This window comes from Acanthochromis polyacanthus, chromosome 5 (genome assembly GCF_021347895.1).
Source record: "Acanthochromis polyacanthus isolate Apoly-LR-REF ecotype Palm Island chromosome 5, KAUST_Apoly_ChrSc, whole genome shotgun sequence".
In the NCBI taxonomy this organism is placed as follows: Eukaryota; Metazoa; Chordata; class Actinopteri; family Pomacentridae; genus Acanthochromis; species Acanthochromis polyacanthus.
The window spans coordinates 38,247,369-38,259,480 of record NC_067117.1 but is presented as its reverse complement, the minus strand read 5'-3'; the positions used below and the strand labels follow the sequence as shown (position 1 = coordinate 38,259,480).

The 12,112-nt window shown below is 41.7% G+C and overlaps 1 long non-coding RNA gene across 1 annotated transcript; it reads right to left on the bottom strand.

The window, feature by feature from the left end:
- Positions 1–1,284: 1,284 nt before the first annotated feature.
- Positions 1,285–1,820, bottom strand: LOC127533976 (uncharacterized). The gene is made up of 2 exons (XR_007941874.1): positions 1,788–1,820; positions 1,285–1,707 (listed from the first exon to the last, which is right to left on the bottom strand). It is a non-coding gene; the product is annotated as an uncharacterized LOC127533976 (long non-coding RNA).
- Between the last annotated feature and the right edge of the window lie 10,292 nt (positions 1,821–12,112).

The window sequence follows — 12,112 nt, the reverse complement described above, 5'->3', positions numbered from 1 at the left end:
GCTAGAGGAGAGACCACTGAGCTGCACACATTGCTTATGATTGGTGAGATGATTTGAGAACAGGCCAACAGTTTGGTCTGATAGGCATATATCTGACAGCCTCTGACATAACATTTCATACTCAGTGGTATCAAATGCCTTAGATGAATCAACGAAAAATAGAGAGTAACATGGGACACTTCTTATCAATTTTTGACAGTTCGCAATCAGAAGCTGTCATGTCACAAGGGGCGGGACTTTGACCTATGGGGTCCAGTGAGAAGCTGTCATGTCATAGAGTCCCTCCCTTAGCCACACCCCATCCACCATATTTGTAGTTTTTTTATTTTAAAAAAAAGGAAATGACAAATTTGAAAATGCTGGAAGTGATTGTTTTAAAAAAATATTTATAAAATAATGATAATAATAAAATTCCTGCTCTATGGTCATCCAATGACCAGAGAATATGAATGCTAAGAGAAAAATCGTTTTTTCACTCATGGCTAGTGGTTAGGTGAAGCCATTTATTGTCAAACAACTGTGTTTACTCTTTTTAAACCATGACAATAGAAACCACCCAAATGACCCTGATCAAAAGTTTATATACCCTGGTCATTTTGGCCTGAAAACATGCTCACATGTTGGCACAAATGGGTTTGAATGACTGCTAAAGGTAACCATCCTCACCTTTCATCTGTTTGCTTGGAATCAGTGTGCTTAAAAGATCAGTGAGTTTGTGGGTTCCTAACAGACCCTTGCATCTTTCATCCAGTGCTGAACTGATGTTTCTGGATTCTGATTCATAGGGAAAGCAAAAGAATTGTCAAAGGATCTGCTGAAAAAGGTAACTGAACTGTATATAACAGGAAAGGGATATAAAAAAGATATCCAAGGAATTGAGAATGCCAATCAGCAGTGTTCTAACTCTAATTATGAAGTGGAAAATGAAGGATTCAGTTTAAACCAAACCACAGTCTTGTACAACAACAAAAATTTCAACCACAACTGCCAGGAAAGTTGTTCGGGATGCAAAGAAAAACCCACAAATAACTTCAACTGAAATACAGAACCCTCTGAAAATAAGTATAATTTAATGTCCTCTATGTATTCCCAGTTATCAGTAAAACAGATTTACAAACTGCATTTGCTGAGAAAAATCCAAAAAACAGATTAGGAGGGCAGATCTGGAAATTGAAATACTGGAGCACAAGTTAGAGGTAGGTGATGGTCACAGGTGAATTATGTTAATTACTGGAACATGCACTGAACTATCTCTTTTATTTGTAGGAAATAAAGAAGACCAAATGAAATGTGTATCATGTCTTTATTTGCTGTGGTGGTGATGATGGTGACTTAAACTCTAAAGTGATTATTGCATACGGTGTCTCTGACTGTTCTGCTGTCCTGGATAGCTGCAGGTGGATGGGCTCATCATCTGGGTCTTCAGTTTGTAGGGCAGGGTGTTGCTCTCCTCTAATAGTGGTAATATTATGAAGAACAACACATGCCACAGTAATATCACAGGCCCTCTCAGGGGTCACCCTGAGGAGACGTAGGCACTGAAAACGGGCTTTCAGCAGGCCTATGGTCATCTCCACCCGGGCTCTGGTCCTGCAGTGAGTCCGGTTGAAGTTCTGTTGGGGGCCTGGTTCAGGGTCAGGGTATGAGGTCATCAGCCTGGGTTGGCATGGTAACCCCTGTCACCCAGCAGAAGGCCATCAAACTCTCCTGTGGATAGTGGATACATCAGACTATATTAAAGGAGAGAGACAAGAGAATTCTATTGTGAAAATCTTTAGGCTGCTGACCATGCTGCAGTCTGTTGCTCAGGTTAGACTCTAAATAAATCCTGGAGTCATGAACAGACCCAGACCACTTGGCCTCCACATTAGAAATGATGTATGCAGCATCACATATGATCTGGACAGTGCAGAGAACGACAAATGTTGAACTATGATGCAGTCTTTAACATTTAGAAACAGTAGTCAGTCTACCTGTAGCCTACCTGCACATTTATGCTGTGAATGGACTTCCTATTCATGATGTGAGGGAGCTGTGATGGGGATGTGTGTGCATCTATGCAACCAATCACACTGGGAAATCCTAAAAGAAATTAAAATGACTAATCCCAGTCTGAGGTTGCAGCACAATGCCATTAACAGAATATGATTTAAAATGAATTTAACATTTCTCTACATCATTCACCTGCAATCCTGTGGAACTCTTCCTTGATGTTCTGACAGGTTTATGTCCAGGAAAACCACAATGATGAGTTAAAGCCGTTTCAGGGCCAGGAAAACTTTTCTGACTGTCCTGCATACAGTTGCCTTACTCTACGTCTCCGACATTATATAAAAACTTCCATTTGCAAAGAACCGCAGCGCAACACACAATATCTGCTGGATGTGAGAGCATGACTGTGGCTGGTAATGTAAATGTAAGGACGGATTAGGTTGTTTATGTAGATTATGGACTTGAAACGATTACGAAATGGTACCGCTCAAACCGATAATTGTCCGGAAATGCGAGAACATTTATGCGCGGTCTGATAACAATCTACCGACGAATATTTAATTATCTGTGCAGTAATGCTGCTCCTTTATCCACTGGATCGTTAATAAAAGCTGTTCTACGCCAAAACTCGCTCGCTTACTGACTGAATGAATGAGGAAATGAAACAGCGTGTGTGGCTGAAAGTGGGCGGAGATGGAGAGAAACTCAAGGTTTTCTCAGATAAACCTGCTGCCAACCAGGTTAGAGTCATAGAGTCTGTTACTGCGGTAACTGACCGAGAGTTTAAGTTACCCCTCTTTGTGAAACAGGCTAGAGTTACCCCTCTGTCTCAGGGTTAAGTTACCTCGCTTCGTGAAACGGAAAACTCTGAGTTTCCCTCATTTCAGGGTCAACAAACTCAGAGTTTTCAATAAACCTGCTTCGTGAAACAGGCCCCAGGATAATCCACAGAACAGGTAGCCAGGTAAGCCCTGATTTTGATAGAGATCCTTCCTCTTTTTCCACGTCTCCTGTGTCTTTTTCTGTGAAGCAATGCGCATTCAGGATGCCACAGGTATGGTGGGACAGACGCTAGGACAGGTGGACGTGTTTTTGAATGTCTATTGCTGACATTGACAGGTAGATTATTCAAAGAGTCTCAGTGTCAGGCGATCATAAATCAACAGCGACATGGCAGGGACAAGCAGTACATCCAAGAGAAACATTAACAAACTCAGCAGGGGTGAACGGCAAGCCATACACAGCGGCGCCATCTTGGAGCTGTCATTTTTTAATCTTATGTACCTTTATATACCCACATACAACAGTCTACTACACAGCCTTGAGGATATGAGGTCAAATTGTATACAGAATGGAGTACTCAAGCTGTCAATGCCTCAGTATGTGAACGATGCAGTATCCTTGGTACAGCTCTACTATGTCAGCAATGGTGATAACGGCTGACTGCCTCTCCTCTATTGCTGTGTTTTCTCACAGTATTGGCTGCGGCTTGGATCAACTGAAGTGGACCGAAGTAGCCAAGATATTGGAACAGCTCTTTATTGGCACTAGCAGTACAATCACAATATACAGCCTTCTTTGGACAGCAGCATCTATGAACTAGCCCCGAAATCGATAGTCCAAATGCTACTTGCGTATGCTACAAAACAAATATTGTTTACATATCTACAATAAATAGATGTACAACTGCAACACTGTATGAACTGTCTTTATTGTGTTCCGGGTCAACCCCTGTCAGCTATTGCCCACAAAACCAGCAGGGTGAGTCTGCTGGTTTTGTTGGTGATATCCTTTATTAGCCCCACATTTGTGATATGTGTATGATATATATACACTACTCACAATAAGTTAGAGATATTGTGAGGCCCTCAGTGGATTTCATACGTAAGGTGTTAGTTTCACTTCAGTGATTTTGGGGATAAGGAGGCAATTGTATCAGGGTGCTCGACACACCTCATTTTGTGTTTTCCACGTAATGGTCTCACTGTGTACATATTGGGGCCAATACCAAAAAATACAAAAAGACAACACTTTTCAATGTGGCATCAATTTCAACATTCTGGGGGTGTAAAAAGCTGGTATTGTCAGTAAGTCATTCCCAGTTCATCATTCAAGCAGCCATGACCACACGACGCCACTTAATAGACGAGCAGCGCCACCTGACCATAGCGTGCCTTCAGGTCGGTAGCAGGCAGTCAGATGTTGCTCGTGAACTTGGTGTGTCTCAAAGTGTCATCAGCAGACGTGCAGCAAGACAGAACTACTGGCAGTGTTGGTGACAGACCCAGGAGTGGAGTCCCACGAGTGATGGACCGCAATGATGACCAGTACCTAAGGACTTATGCACTCAAACACTGTTATGCAACTGCCATACAGCTGCAGGACTGTTTACAAGAAGTGAGGGGTAGTAGGGTTTCCAGACAAACCATTCGCAACTGACTCCACCACTTTGGCTTGAATGCCAGACAACCGTTGCAGGTGACTCCACTGACACCAAGACACCACCGTGACCGAAAGTGGGCACAAGACTATGTGGCCTGGACAATGCAGCAATCTACCGTCCTGTTCACTGATTAGTATGGGGTCACCTCGAACAGAAATGATGGTCATCAGCATTGCTGGAGAAAGCAAGGTGAGCGATACGCTGAGGTCAACAGGGTCCTCAGGATTCGCTTTGGTGGAGGAGGTGCAACAGTCTGGGCAGGCATCACCAGTCAGCGCAAAACAGATTTGGTGATTGTAGATGGCTCAGTCACTGCACGTTCTTACCTCAGAGACATCATACAACCCATCATCATCTCCCAATTCCACCAGCACACCCCCAACTTTCTGTTCATGGATGATAATGCTCCACCATGTCATGCCAGAATTGTCACAGCTCGACCTCAGGACATCGGAATGCCTCATACGATATGGCCAGCAATGTCCCCTGACCTGAACCCCATAGAGCAGGTCTGGGACAAGCTGAAGCAGGAACTGGATGCTTGTACCCCACCCCCATGTGACCTGGCAGAACTGCCTGTAGCACTTGTGGAGGAGTGGAATGCATTGCCTCAGAACAACATCATGAGGCTAGTTAGGAGCATGAGACATCGCTGTCAAGCTGTCATTGTGACAAATGGTGGAAACATGGGAACACCCGCTACTGACTTTGTCAATTTTGGTAATTTCGTCTTTGTTATCTAAATTGTTGGGGTAATAAATATTGCACTAATGAAAATGGTGCTTCTTCTCATTCATTAATAATAATATCAAAGGGAACTATTACTTATTTCATTAAAATTCAGACCAAATAGGAAAAGCACTCATGTAAATAACAATATCCCTAACTTATTGTGAGTAGTGGAATATATTATTGGAGGCAGAGCTGGCATATGTTCTTACAGCTTTCATTTGTTTATATGTGAGGGTGAATTATACAGCTTTTCATGATGCGTCTATCAGAGATGTTGCTCGCAAGTTTCTCTTAAGTTTTTGGAAAAGAACCAGGAAATGCACATTTTAAAAATAAAGATTAATTATTTCTCACTCTAGATTTTTATTAAACAAAAAACAAATCATCAGGTCAGACTCTCTTTTTGCTCTTTGTAATGTTTTTGTATCAGTATTTGTGCTGACATGTGGAGAAAGCCTTTCTTAAATCACTTACGATTCAGAGCACTGTTGCATGCAAATGCCTATCCATTAATGAGGCAACATGTAGTTCAACCTTGTGCTGTGTTGAAGGTGATGTTGAAGGTGCCCATTCAGACATGAAGCCACTACATTCAGATGACATCAGATTTTTATGAAGGGGTAGTACTGATGAGAATTCTTTTCAGACTGTTGATATAAGCATCTCTTTTTACATTACACAAGCCAGTTGACTCTTTTTAACAACTGTGGAGTGTTAAGGAATTATATTCTGAGAGGAAAAACCACACACACAATTCATTGTAATTTATAGTTTTGATCTACCCACTCAAGAAAACAAACCAACAACCAGCAGAGACCCATTGAGGTTCAAAGGCAGTACATACTTTCCCTCTTTGTCAGCTGTGTGTTTGTGTGCTGGCACTATGACACACTCATCCATCTACTTCCTGTCTCTGGATTATGATTCCATCGGTGTGAGCTGCTCTTCTATCAGCTGGGATCTACCAGCTACGGATGTTGGCTTTGGGATTTAAACACACATATACACACACACTGGCTGGTTGGCAAAGAAAGGAAAAGGCGTAGTCAGTGGTTCTGCTGACCAGATGTGTTGGTTTGTGAATCAGAACTGCAAATGGAACACACCTTTCGCTCCGTCTAAGCTACATCTCTCCCCATTCAATAGGTGGTGAATTACCCCAAAGCGAAGCACTGATTTGGTGATTCAGAGGTCCAGAGACGTCTAGACACGTCTAGGTGAAAAATGAGCTACATTTAGATGAAAAGTGAACATTTCTTAGCATACACCTTACCACTATTTCACTGGTATGGTATGTAAATGATTGCATTTCAGTGTGAAACAGGTCCTTACTACAAACTTAAATATAGTAATATAATATAGTATGGTACAGCTTGTAACAGACATCGAAAAAATGTACCCCAGTTTAACAAGTCATTTCTTACTGGGTGCATGGAAATCAGTTCAGTGTATATATAATGTGTGTGCGGATATACAGCCTTTTGCACTATAACTTACCAACTGAAACACTTACTAAAGCTAAAGCAGAAATACAGACAGACAGACAGACAGACAGACAGACAGACATTTCATTCATTCCTATGGGGAAATTCAAGGTCTCCAGTAGTTCAAACATGTTACAGTTAAGAAGTATAAGAACCAGAAGGTTACTGGTTCGATCCTTGGCCCGTCGAGCTCATGTCGAGGTGTCCCTGAGTAAGACACCTAACCCCTAATTGCTCCTGGTGGGTTGTGGTTAGCGCCTTGCATGGCAGCTTCCGTCATCAGTGTGTGAATGGGTGAATGTGACGTATCATGTAAAGCGCTTTTGATAAAAGCGCTATATAAATACAACCATTTACCATTTACTTATCAAGAACAACTACAAGGGTATGTCCTACAAAGTGGTTCACGAGGGGCAGATTTCTAGGCAATTCCAGGTACAGACTGGTGTCAGGCAAGGCTGTCTTCTCTCTCTGTTCCTCTTTCTGCTAGTTATTGACTGGGTGATGAAGATGACGACAGAACAAAAGAGGAATGGTGTCCAATGGATGCCTTGGACACAACTTGATGACTTGGATTTTGCGGATGACCTAGCCCTGCTTTCCCACAACCAACACCAAATACAAGATAAAACAACAAGGCTAAAAGACTTTTCTGCCCAAGTAGGATTAAAAATACACAAACAAAAAAAAAACAAAGTAATGAAGTTAAATGCAGCTAGCACCGAACTTGTCTTGCTAGATGACACTGCAGGAGGTGGAGTCCTTTACCTACCTTGGCAGCATCATTAACTTGCAGGGCGGTACGGATGAGGACATCAAAGCGAGAATAGGAAAGGCAAGGGCAGCTTTCATACAGTTGAAACCAATTTGGAAAGCAAGAGATATATCAAATGCAAATGGCTGCATTTATATAGCGCTTTTATCCAAAGCGCTTTACATGATACATCACATTCACCCATTCACACACACATTCACACACTGATGGCGGAAGCTGCCATGCAAGGCGCTAACCAGGAGCAATTAGGGGTTAGGTGTCTTGCTCAGGGACACGTCGACATGAGCTCGATGGGCCGAAGATCGAACCGGCAACCTTCCAGTTACAAGATGGCCACTCTACCCACTGGAGAGGAGAGGTTGAATTGTGTTCAAGTGGATGTAAATGTCTCAGTGAAATCAACACTAGCAACCCTTTAAGGCGGTAACGCTCATTGCAAAAACAAAATTCTTGGATGGATGAAAAATGGACAAAAACAGTGGTGAACAAAGATCGTATTGTTTCCAAAGATGATTAATCGTATGTACAGTGGCTTTGTTTTTCTAGCTTGTCAGGTGTGATGTGGCCTGCATTTGTGCTAAAATTCTTAGATCTTAAATGCTATCAAAGAGATGTTAGCATGACAGCACTAGCGTTTTGAAATGCGTCGTCATTGATAACATGCTAGCATTCATCTCAAAGCACAGAGGATAAGTATGCTGAACAATAATACAAACGCAGCATGTAATGTCTTATTCAACACTAAAATCAGGATATTCAACTCCAATGTAAAATCAATTTTGTTATGTGGAGCAGAGACATGGAGAACAACCAAAGCTGCAATACATAAACTGCAGACATTTATCAACAACTGTTTACAAAAAAATTAAAAATATTTTGGCCAAACAAGATAAGTAATATCAATCTATGGGAAAAAACTGCCCAAATTCCAATAGAAGCAGAAATAGGTAGAAGAAAGTGGGGATGGATAGTATTCTGTCCCCTACGTGCGCGTCTTCACGGAGTGACAGATAGCTAAACACTTTGTTGCTGGACAGGTGAAAGATGACTTAGACGTATAGTAAGTTGAAGTTTGTTTACTGAAGATCTTTGTCACCATAACAATGCCAGGAACAATCTTTCTTGTGAAACTAAAAATAGACACAAAAATATCCATCAAAAGCTGCTAAAAATAAGTCACCATGTTACATGCAAGAAAAAGATGAATTTTAGCATTAGTATATAAATTCAACCAAATATGAAATAAACCGTCACAATATCCGAAAAATATGAGTTACACAAATATAATATGTAAAATGAACTTACAAACAAAGCTTCTTCAAGGCTCAACAGCGGTGGATGCAATGGATTGCAAAACACAGGCACATGCTGCACTGAAACGAACAAAATGGCTGCTCTGATCTAAGAGCCTAATCACATGGCCATGATAACCAATAGAAAACAAGCACCTTGCAAAAGGCAGGTGGCACTGTAGAAACATCATAGATAGGACACACTGTAAGGAAGCTATTGTCGAGTACCACCAGACAAGCACTAACGTGGAACCCACAGGGGAAGAGGAAGAGGGGCAGGCCAAGAAACAGCTGGCACTGAAACCTCCAGGCGGACATCAAAAGAATGGGCACCACCTGGAATCAAGTTGAGAGAGTGGCAAAAGATAGGAGAAACTGGAGGCCTTTCGTTGACGGCCTATACCCTGGAAGGGGTTGATAGGCATAAGTAAGTAAGTTTGGTGTCACACAGATCTCAAAGTTGTCTAGGAGAAGTAAATGAAACATTTTTTAGATCTCTTTTTGAATTTTCTTTTCCTCTGGGTCCTGCTCACTTGCCTTCCTAGCATGCTTCTTTAGTGAGAAATGAAGGAAAAAATCAACAGCTCATGCTCTGAGTAACAAAACATTCCAGTTCATCTCAAGCTAATGTAAAAGGTTTCAGCAGATTTAGTCACATAAATCAAGAAGGGAGTCCTCTAAGGAAAAGTTAAAGTTTCAGTATAAACATCCCTCCACCACAGCTCAGCATGGAAATGCTTATTGCAGAAAACAGAGTCAATAACTTTGGAAGGAACCCAGAAGCCTCATTAGTTTCAACGAAGTTTTTGAATAAAATTTTGCAAGACGAGCGATGACTTGGTGAATTTTGAAAAATGTTAAATAGCCAGTATGTGCTGGAGAAATAGATAATGTAGACAAAATCAGTTTCCCTTTTCATATGCTCATTCGAACCTATTCTTCAAGTGTCATTTTCTCTGTTCACTTCAGAGTCAGTGAGTGAAGGAGAGAAAAGAGCTTTATTAATGATTTAATGCAACAACACTTGAAACAAAACTCTGCTCTTTATTTTTGTATCCCTGATGCAGTAGCACATTTAGTTACAAACAAACTGAGATAGACTAATCTAGATCTATAAGTTCAACCTAGCTTAGAGTTTCAAAATCAATGTTTGGACTAAAAAGAAACTGCATCACTCTTCTTCAGCTACAGCAACTTCTAAAGGAATTATGTTCAACCAGCAGACTACGCTGAATTCGCTTTTCCTCTACGATCAATACATTTTTCAGTCTAAACCATCTAAAATTGTCGTGGCATGTTAAAATAGAAGAAAATGAAGTCAAGCCAATTTCATTAAATTAACTTAACTTGAATTGAGGCTGGGCTGCTCATCGGCGTAGTGGTTAGCACTTTCGCCTTGCAGCAAGAAGATCCCTGGTTTGAATCCCGGGGTGGGCCTGGGATCTTTCTGCATGGAGTTTGCATGTTCTCCCTGAGCATGCATGGGTTTCCTCCGGGTACTCCGGCTTCCTCCCACAGTCCAAAAATATGCTGAGGTTAATTGAGTACTCTAAATTGCCCGTAGGTGTGATTGTTCGTCTGTGTATGTGGACTGGCGACCTGTCCTGGGTGTCCCCTGCCTTCGCCTGAGTCAGCTGGGATAGGCTCTAGCACCCCCTGCAACCCGAGTGAGGATAAAGCGGTGTAGAGAATGGATGGATGAATTGAGGCTCAGTGGCGTCGTTGTTAGCACTTTCGCCTTGCAGCAAGAAGATCCCCGGTTCAAATCCCGGCCTGGGCCTGGGATCTTTCTGCATGGAGTTTGCATGTTCTCCCTGTGCATGCGTGGGTTTTCTCCGGGCACTCCGGCTTCCTCCCACAGTCCAAAAATATGCTGAGGTTAATTGATTATTCTAAATTGTCCGTAGGTGTGAATGTGAATGCCGCACTCCCCCCAGCGGAGTGCGGCAGCTGCCAAAGCGAGAAGCCGAACAGAGCCGAGGGTGCGCAGAATCTCCAGTGGATGGCTAGATCAGGCAGGGCTGAGAGGAGAGAGAGGGGGAGGATGGAAAGAAGAACAGAGGGTGGCAAAGAGGATCAGGTACGGACAGATGCCAAGGCTGGAGAGGGAGCCCTGACAAGACGACTTTCTCTCCTCCTTGTGTCCAGTCATCCTGTACAGGTACCTGACTCTCAGAGTACTACAAGATGGACTGAAGTGATTTCTGCACAGGTCAGCTGATGGGCATCCTGCACTGACTTCCTCTGTCGACCAGATGGATACAGTTTTAGAAATGACTGTACTTCCCTCAGAGAGCAGACAGCTGAATCTGACTCATAGTGTTGTCTGAAGCTGGTTCTATTCTGCCACAGCGGAACGGAAAATATCAAACATGAACAAAAATCTCCCAAAAAAAGCTTGCCACAATTTCATTCAGATTTTTTTCAAGCGGTAATCAGCTCATGATCCATAGTGCCTCACACAGAAGTTGTTCTGTGCTTTCTAACCTCATGGAGGTTCGCATACAGTTGTTTGACATGCTTTCTACAAGCACACTGTCGGTCTTTATATTGACACCAGTCTTTCCAGGTTCCCACAGGTTAACCTTTGATGTAATTAAAAAATAAACTAAACCTGCATACATGATCAATCACACTCATCACAGTTATGAATTAATGAACTTTAGATTTGTCTAATCGTCATCATCACTTAGATCTTGTTTGAATACTTATTAGATTGGATTGGATTTTTTTTTATGACAATATGTGTCATCATTGAACAACTAAGCAGCCAATTCTCAGGTATTAGATCATCCTTGTTGCACCAGGGCCAGTTTTCCATGTTCATTTCCATGTAACGTAGTTTTGGCAAAAATAAAATCAGCTAATTCTGTGAATACTATTTCTACCCACTCATAACTGACTGTTGATTTTCAAATGAATAAAAGCCAGTGGTTGACTGGAGGGAAGGAAACTTATGTGTCAAGTCTAAATGGTAAAAACACAATGTGGTGTACAATATGTGCCAAAACCTTTATGGTTTTTATGTAACCCAACACTTCCAATGATGATGTATCTATATGTAACTCCTTCCTGGTGCTGGAAGTATATTATTAGGCTAGGTTACTACTTTCGCCTTAACAAACAGGATCCTGAGTGCTTAGCAGTTGATGGTGAATTGGCTAAATCCCCTTGTTCAAGTAGATGTTATTATCACAGGCAAAATTTACAAAGAATAATAACAGCGCAATGCCTCCACTGTCGAACTACTTAACTCAAAACCTATGAGCTACATGTGGATTTCTCAGAAACAAGTAGTAAATGTCTGAAATGTTAATGAACTCCAATAATATGAAATTATTCAAGTCAATCAAATAATGTATACAACAATACCACATTCAATATTTTCATAAGG